This window comes from Crocuta crocuta, unplaced genomic scaffold (assembly GCF_008692635.1).
Source record: "Crocuta crocuta isolate KB4526 unplaced genomic scaffold, BGI_CrCroc_1.0 scaffold296, whole genome shotgun sequence".
In the NCBI taxonomy this organism is placed as follows: Eukaryota; Metazoa; Chordata; class Mammalia; order Carnivora; family Hyaenidae; genus Crocuta; species Crocuta crocuta.
Window position 1 is genome coordinate 1352452 of NW_027530504.1, and position 8546 is coordinate 1360997.

Genomic DNA, 8546 nt, shown 5'->3' on the forward strand with positions numbered 1-8546 from the left:
ACCCTACAGCTAAAACGAATAGTAAGAAAGCCCACTGGTTTAAAAAGGAAGATGCACAAACACTGGAATATTCCGGACGCATGAAAACCTAATGAAGACTTTGCTTGCTGCTCATCACCGGAAAGACGAGAGCGAAGAGTGACTCTCCCACCGCAGAGCTGGGTTATTTCAGACCCCGGCTCCTGAACACCAGCATGCCTTTTCCCCATCAGCCTGGGTCCACGCGCCTGCCTGCGGCTCAGGCCCGAACACCGGGCACAGGTGGAGCAGGTCCAGGGCCTGGTTCTGCCGCTCGGGCAGTTTCCCAAGCTGCAAAACTCCCGGTCAGAGCCCCGGGGGGGGGCCGCTGTGACGTGGGTGGCAGCGTTGGCAAAGGCACCTATTCATTTTCCTCCCTATTTTGAGTCCACTTGGTGCCACCTCAGTGGGAACCACTTGGAAAGAATTAAAAACTCCCTGTTTTGTTTTGCCTGCATGATTCTTTTTTCTTTTTTAACTTCAGTTTTAATGTTTATTTTTGAGAGAGACAGAGCGTGAGTGGGGGAGGGGCTGAGAGGGAGGCAGACACAGAATCGGAAGCAGCTCCAGGCTCTGAGCTGTCAGCACAGAGCCTGACGCGGGGCTCGAACCCATGAACCTCGAGATCATGACCTGAGCTGAAATCAAGAGTCAGATGCTTAAATGACTGAGCCACCCAGGCGCCCTTTCCTAACCATGGGCATCAGTGGCGCTAAATCTCTACGGGAAGAATTTATGAAGAGGGAGCTTAAAATTCCGTGGGAAAAAGAGGGAAAGGAGCCAAGGCAGATATGATGGGGGGGGGGGTGGATTTTTACAACCATTTCAATCACACGGAGCCGCAGAATGAACACACCGTGGCCCAGCAACATTAAGAATATTTATGACCTCTCTGTCTCACCGTCAGGTTCATGACTTGTCCTGAACCCAGGTTCAGACTGTCCGGTCTCGGTAGGCATTGCCTATAGTACAAAGTGTTTCTTTTTTTCCCTTCTCTTTGTTCTGGAAAAACCCGGTCGTCCTCCTGAGGAGGGGAAAACCCGCTTCTTCTCTCCGAACGTCTCCTGTACTGTCACACAGAACATTTCCCTTCTGACACCCCTGGTCACCAGACGTGTGGGGTTTTCCCCGTGCAACACAATTCTGTGACACCAGCCGGCGTCCTGAATCCAGCTCCGTCCTGACGCTGTCCTCGTGGAGGCAGCGCAAACCTGCACAAAGTCAAGTGCAGAAGGCCGTTCGCGGGGGCCACTGAGGCAACAGAGGTCCCCGCTCCCCTGGGGAGGTGCTTCTCAAGCCCCGTGCTTCACAGCCGCACTCAGTTTGGTCCCGCCACTTCAAAGAGCCCAGCACGATGGAGCCGCCAGAAATGCAGCAGCGACTCCCTCCGACGCCTTCTTTTCTGGTGTCTAATTCTCTCCCTCGCAGGTATTTCTGGCATGTTCCACTCTCCTCAGGCCTCAGAGCATTTCCAGGAAGCCACGCAAGGACCTCCAGAGGTGTTTGCCTGGGGACAGAAACGAGGGCGCAGGGGTGGGGAAGTGACTCATAACTTTTCAAACGTGCAAATATTCCCTTAGCTTAGTAACGGCGACACTGCGTTGTGCCCGGCCTCTCCTGGGCCAGGCAGCTAACCTGCTCTCTCCCAGCCGGGCGCGTGAGCGACGCAGGGTTCTTCGTGACCCCCCACTCGCAGAAGCAGAAAGAACAGAAACCACGGGGCGCCTCGGCAGCTCCGTCGGTTAAGTGTCTGACCTCAACTCAGGTCATGATCTCAATTTTTTTCCACCCACCTCGTAGCTCAGTGCAGGCTGCTGCCTTCCTGGTGATGGTCACCAGCGGGAAGAGGGGTAGGGGATGGGTTACACAGGTGACGGGGATTAAGGGGTCCTGCGTGCCCCGGCTCATCCATGAACTAGATTCTTTCCGAGGCCGCAAATGAGCTCCTTGTTTATGGAATGCGTTCCAGCCGTCTTGTTTGACTCTAGACAGCATCAGGCTCTGCTGGTCCTTCTCATAACACTGGTGCCCCTCTGGGTCCTGGGTCCTGGGAAACACGCCTTTCAAGGAATCTTCTTCTGTTTCTGTCACCTGGGCAAACTCTCCAAATCTGNCCCCCGCGCCCTCCTCCCTCGCACAAGGATCTCCCTGGGTCCACTTCTCCCTCCAGCTCACAGTTCCTAGGCAATCGAATCCACTCCCGTGACATCAAGCCCCATTTACTTCCAAGCCCTGACTCTCCTCCTGTGTCCGCTACTGCGCATCAGGTTTTGACTTGCACATCCCAGAGGAGCCAAAAAGTCTAGAAAGGCACATCACACCCTGCCTGCCACCACCAACACCTACCCCCACTCTCGGGTTCTGACCCGATGACACCAACCAGACTCTCAAGGGCTAGCTTTTTCACAAAACAAAAATTTAGGGGCGCCTGGGGGGCTCAGTCGGTTACGCGTCCAGCTTCGGCTCAGGTCATGATCTCGCGGTTTGTGGGTTCAAGCCCCGCGTCGGGCTCTGTGCTGACAGCTCAGAGCCTGGAGCTGCTTCAGATTCTGTGTCTCCCTCTCTCTGCCCCTCCTCCACTCATGCTCCCTCTCTCTCTCAAAAAAAAACATGTAAAATTTTTTTAAAAATTACTTTTATTTGAGAGAGAGAGCAGAGGAGGTGGGCAGAGGGGGGAGAGAGAGAGAGAGAGAGAGAGAGAGAGAATCTTAATAGGCTACACACTCAGCACAAGCCCAACACAGGGCTCAAGAGTCTGAAGCTCAACCAACTGAGCCACCCGGGCCTCCAGACTGTTTTCCACTGTGACTGACCCAGTTTGAATTCCCACCAATAATGCAGGAAAGTTCCTTTTTCTCCGCATCCTTGCCAGCACTTGCTGTTTTTTTGTCTTTTGATTTTAGCCACTCTGACAGGTGTGTGGAGATATCTCATTGTCATTAGTATCACATCATCTGCAAATAGTGAAAGTTTTACTTCTTTGCCAATTTGGATGCCTTTTATTCCTTTTTCTTGTCTGACTGCTGTGGCGAGGACTTCCAGCACGATGCTGAATAAAAGTGGTGACCGTAGGCATCCCCGTCTTCTTCCTGACCTTAGAGGGAAAGCTCTCAGTGTTTCATAACCGAGTCGTATGTTAGTTGTGGGGTTTTCATATATGTACGGCCCATTACGTTGAGGTATGTTCCCTCTAAACTGCTGACAAAACAAAGGCTTTTATCATGAATGTATGTTGTGCTTTGTCAAATGCTTTTTCTACATTGACTAAAGTCATCATATGGTTTGTAGCCTTCCTCATACTAATGTGCTGTATCACGTTGATTGAATCGTGAATATTGAACCATGCTTACGTCCCAGGAATAAATCCCCAGTTGATTGTGGTGAGTTATTTTTTTTAATGCATTATTTGATTCAGTTTGCTAATATTTTGTCGAGCAGGAGTTATACATCTATGTCCATCAGAGATATTGACCTATAGTTCTCTTTTTTGTGATGTCTTCATCTAGTTGCAAGGTAATGCTGGCCTCATAGAATGAATTTCATGTTGACAGGCCTTTTGCCTTTTAGAGGAAATCCAGGGATCAGCACTATTGTGTGAAGTGTCCTGGTTTTTAAAAGTTGGCCATGAATTCAAACATTTTGAAAGCATAGCATTGGCCAAGCTCAAACTCCCACACAGGACACCAAGTCACGCCTTCACCTGCCTGCTCTGCGGAGGTGAGTGTGCTCTATCCCGCAGATGCAGAGATCATTTCTGAGCCTCCCACATCTCTGGCCTGACCTTTCTCTTCAGTTCTGGACCCACAAATCCAGCCTCCCCTACAGGCCCCTCACAGTCAACACGTCCAACACCAACGGTCCCTCGTGACCGCACCCCTCTGCTCTTCAAGAGAAGCTGGGAATCTGGATTTGCATGCGAAACTCCCAATTTAAAAAATTCACACGAAAAATCTTGGTCAGATAAAAAAGTACCTTTCCTTAGACCACGCCCTTCTACTCTTGATTTAGTGCAAGCTGGTTGCCCACCAGACACCGTGCTGAGCACTGCCTAGACACGATCTGAACTAACCGTGGCCACGGCCCAGAGTGCATATTCACGTCACCCTGAGTCGCCAGCAGTTACACAGCTAGTCCATGGAGCGTGTTTCAGACTTCACGTGTTTCAGAGTTCACGTGTTTTCGCTCACCTTCATTTGCCTCTAAAGTTGTACAAAGTCTTACATCTTTCATCATTCACTCTGCTTACCAGCTCCACTCCCAACCTCCACTTCTGTCCATCCAGGAGTGATCTGTCATTGAAATATGCAGCCGCCCACATTCCTGTGGTTGCACAAAGCTGTAGGAGTTAATTTGCACATACCAACATTTCTTTCTTTCTTTTTTTTTTTTANCATGACCTAAGTGAAAGTCGGACGGTTAACCGACTAAGCCACCCAGGCGCCCCGCACATACCAACATTTCTAATAAGAGAAACTCCTGGCTTTCCTATGGCCTCCCAGTTTGCTCCTACTGCCTTCCTCCCCACAGGTGTTTCCAGCATGTTCCACTCAGCTCAAACCTCAGAGCATCTCTGCAAGGCCACACAAGACACTAGTGGGAGCAGAAACACACTGATTGTGCTTGAATCTCTGCCCTGCCTTTTCATCCCAGGCCGTAGGGGCAGATCCTGCCAACTGGACTTTTCTGGGACACGGCTGTTTCTAGAGTGGTCTGGTCTGGAGAGGCTGGGTTCTGAGTCTCTCTGGGCACATGCACTGGTAGGAATTGCTGACATATATAGCAGATACTGGACGTCTGCGTCTGCAGTGGTACAGGGGATGTGTTCTTCCCTATTCCTCCTGCTGAGTCCAACTGAAAACCCTGGACGTCATCTATAAACCGAACTGAAAGAGACTCTGAAAGGGGAGAGAAAAGGCAGACCGACTAGAGACCTCAGGAGCCAAGGGATGACACGGTGGCGAGTTCCCGAGTTTTTGTTTTGCCTCACATACTCCAGTTTTGGAGCTAGAGAAGCCAGCAACCCGGAAATGCCAAAGGCACAGACCAAATGATACTTAACCAAAGCCCACTCTTTCCAGCCTAAAGACAAGGAGAGAGAAAGCTGAACAAGCCAGTAAAGTTTCAGACATTGGCCTTTCTACACTAGTCAAACAACACAGAAGAAAAAGGTAGCCCACGCCCACACCCACCAAGGCTTAGCTGTTTAGTCCCACACGGAGCAATGAGGCCACATGGCCACCTGCCCGTCCCCTGGCCCGCAGCAGTGCCAGAGAGGACCAGCTAAGACAGGAGCTTTAAAGAAGATCCAGAGTCTCACAACATAATATAAGATCATCATCACATATCTCCCCAAGAACCAGAGAGATCTGAAATTGAATGATAAAGGACAATCGATAGATGCCATCTGAAAGAACAGAGATTTTAAAGCAGCTGTGATGAAAGTGCTCCAAGGAGCAATTGCAAACTTGGCTGAAACTAATGAAAAATGGCGAGTCTCCGCCTAGGAAGAGAAGATCTAATCTTCATTAGAATTTCCAAATGGTAGTTGTAGAACTGAAAAGTTCAATACTGGAGTAAAAAAGCTCAGAGGATGGGTTCAGAGGCAGGATGGAGGAGAAAGAAGAAAGATGCAGTGAACTGGAAGACAGGGCACTGGAAATTACAAAGTCTGGACAACGGAGGGAAAGTAGACGGGAAGACAAATGAAGAGAGACTCAGAGACCTATAGGACTATAATGAAAGATCTAATACATTATCTGAGTCCCAAAGGGAGGGAAGGAGAAAAGCGGTGGGGAGGAAAAGGCTAAAATAGATAAATATATAGATAAATATATATATATATTGACAACACTAGGTGCTGACAAGGACTCTGAGAACCCAGACCTCTCACACATCCCCGATGGGAATGTGAAATGGTACCGCCGCTCTGTAATACTTTTGGGCGGGCTCTTAAACAACATGTAATTTCCTCACAGCCCAGCAATTGCCCTCCTGGGCATTTATCCCAGAGAAATGAGGACTTGTGTTCACACAAAAAAAACTCTACAGGAGCGCCAAAAGCATCTTTATTTGTGACAGCCCTAAGCTGGTAATGACCCAGAAGTCCCTCAATGAACTGTGTGGTATGTCCACACCATAGGATGCTACCCACACCACCCGGAGATCGCTGAGGGCAAAGGTGAATCCTCAAAGGTCACATATTGTGTGACTCACTTTATAGAACATTCTCCAATGGGAAAGTTTCAGAAATGGAGACATAATTAGTGCTTGGCAGGGGTTATGAAGGGAATGGGGGTGGGAAGGAAGTAGACGTGTTACAAAACGGCAACACAAGGGATCTTTGTGGCGATGGAATGTTCTGCATCTAGACTGCATCAGTGTCGATATCCTGGTTGTGATATCATCCTACTGTTTCATAAGACGTTACCATCGGGGGAAACTGGGTAAAGGGTACACAGCATTTCTCTGGACTATTTGTTAACAACTACATCCAGATCTACCTGTATCTCAAAATAAAGAGTTTAATTAAGGGGCGCCTTGGTGGCTCAGCCGGTTAAGCATCCGACTTCGGCACAGATCATGATCTCATAGTTGGTGAGTTTGAGCCCCGTGCTGGGCTCTGTGCTGACAGCTCGGAGCCTGGAGCTGCTTTGGATTCTGTGTCCCTCCCCTGCTCACATTCTGTCTCTCTCTCATAAATAAATAAATATTTTTTTAAAGTTTAATGAAAAACATAGCCAGATACAGAACAGCAGAGTCTCAGAGTCTTAACTCATGGTTTCCCAACCTTCTGACCACATACCACGCTCTCCTTTATGTTGGTGACCAAGGACACAGAGCTTCCAATTCTCTACCACCATTTCTACAGAGGCTCTGCTGACAACTTCAGCAAACTCTGTCCTCAAACCTTTAACACTGTCTATTTAAAATTTTGGAATGCTGGAGCTGGAAAACACTGAAAACACAGCTGTGTACAAGGTGAGCTTTGCCCCCCCCATCCATCAGATTCCCCAGCTGCCCCCCCCCGAATAACTTACATCCAAGTGAATCCGGTGTATTTAGCATGGCCAGCTTGAGGGCTCCCCCAGCTCCCTGCCGCAGGATCGCTCCCTCGAGGCTTGTCCTGCGTGGAGATTGTAAAGCTGCCCTTACGAGATGCATGTAGCTCCTCTGTCCCAGGCCTGGTGACCTGCCTGAGGTCAGAGAGCTGGCTGAGCCACTTGGTGGCACTTACAACCCATAGCTTCTCAAAGGCTATTGTTTCATTTCTTTCTTTTTTTTTTATGTTTTTTATTTATTTCTAGGAGAGAGAGAGAGAGAGAGACAGCGTGAGAAGGGGAGGGTCAGAGAGAGAGGGAGTCACAGACTGAAACAGGCTCCAGGCTCTGAGCTGGCAGTCAGCACAGAGCCCGACGCGGGGCTCGAACCCACGAACCGTGAGATCATGACCTAAGTGAAAGTTGGACGCTCAACCGACTAAGCCACCCAGGCGCCCCATATTGTTTCATTTCTTAAGTCAGATCACAGGCTCTAAGTGGCCTGGGCCCCTGCACGCATACAGTGTGACAATGAGACACCAGTTTCTGGAGTTTCTGGCGTGAGTACAGCAGTTCTTTTCAACATTTGCTATGGTGTAGAGTTATTTATGAAGGAAGGAAAGGCGCAGAGGCCAGCTGAGGTCAGTGCGAGCTGGGGACAGGGGTCACGCTCCTGTGGCGGCCCTGGCTGCAGGTGAGGAGGTTAAGGCTCACAGGACAAACGGAGGAGCTGGAGCCGGTGGCCTGGACCCTAAACCCAGCTGGGTTCCTGCACCGCCACGGCCTGTGCTGCTAGTTGTACTGGGTCCCGTTCGGACCTCCCCGGGGCCTGTGCGGATGCCCCAGAGACCTCATGCGGGGCGGCCTCCTGGATCGTGGGGACGGGTGCTGGGACGAGGCTACACTCGTCTGCCTATACCCTACCTCCTGGGGATTCGTGCACCCCCACCCCAGCTTTTTATGCGTGTGTCTGACCATTTGGGAGTGTGTCTGTCCAGGAGAGTTGGCCCACATGTGCGTGTCTCCTTGAGGTCTACGTGTGGCTCTGTGTGCATGGCTCTGTGTTTCTGGGTGTGTCTGGGTCTCTGTGGATGTCACCGGCCTGTCTTTGTGGACTGAGCATCTCGGTGGGTGTGTGTGGTATGTTGTGTGCGTGTCTGCGTGTGTACCTGCGGGGAAGTCTGGGTGCAAGTTTGCCTGCACGGTGCATGCAGTGCCTACATGCATCTGCACGCGTCCCTCTGTCTGTGCTGTGCTATCTGCGCGTGGGTCCGTGCACGCGTGCATACTGGGTGGAGCCCGTGTCCCTACGTGGGTCTGTGTGCGCGAGGTGTCTTGCGCGTGGGTGTGGCGAGCCCTCCGGCGCTGACACTCGGGAGAGCGCGGCTGGGTTCCAGGCCTCGTGACGGTCCCTGGGCGGCCACCCCGGGGCGCGGCCTCCCCCGAGGCAGGGAGGGGAGGAGCTCGTGGCCGTGGCCGGGTCCGCGGGCT

The 8546-nt window shown here is 50.9% G+C and overlaps 1 long non-coding RNA gene across 1 annotated transcript in view; it reads right to left on the reverse strand.

Annotated features, from left to right (window-relative positions):
* Positions 1-706: 706 nt before the first annotated feature.
* The window catches only part of LOC144233831 (uncharacterized), an 11690-nt gene continuing 3850 nt past the window's right edge, over positions 707-8546 (reverse strand). The window contains exons 4-5 of the long non-coding RNA XR_013335774.1: positions 7056-7141; positions 707-1525 (exon numbers count right to left, since the gene is read on the reverse strand). This is a non-coding gene — a long non-coding RNA (uncharacterized LOC144233831). The remainder of the gene's footprint in view (positions 1526-7055; positions 7142-8546) is intronic.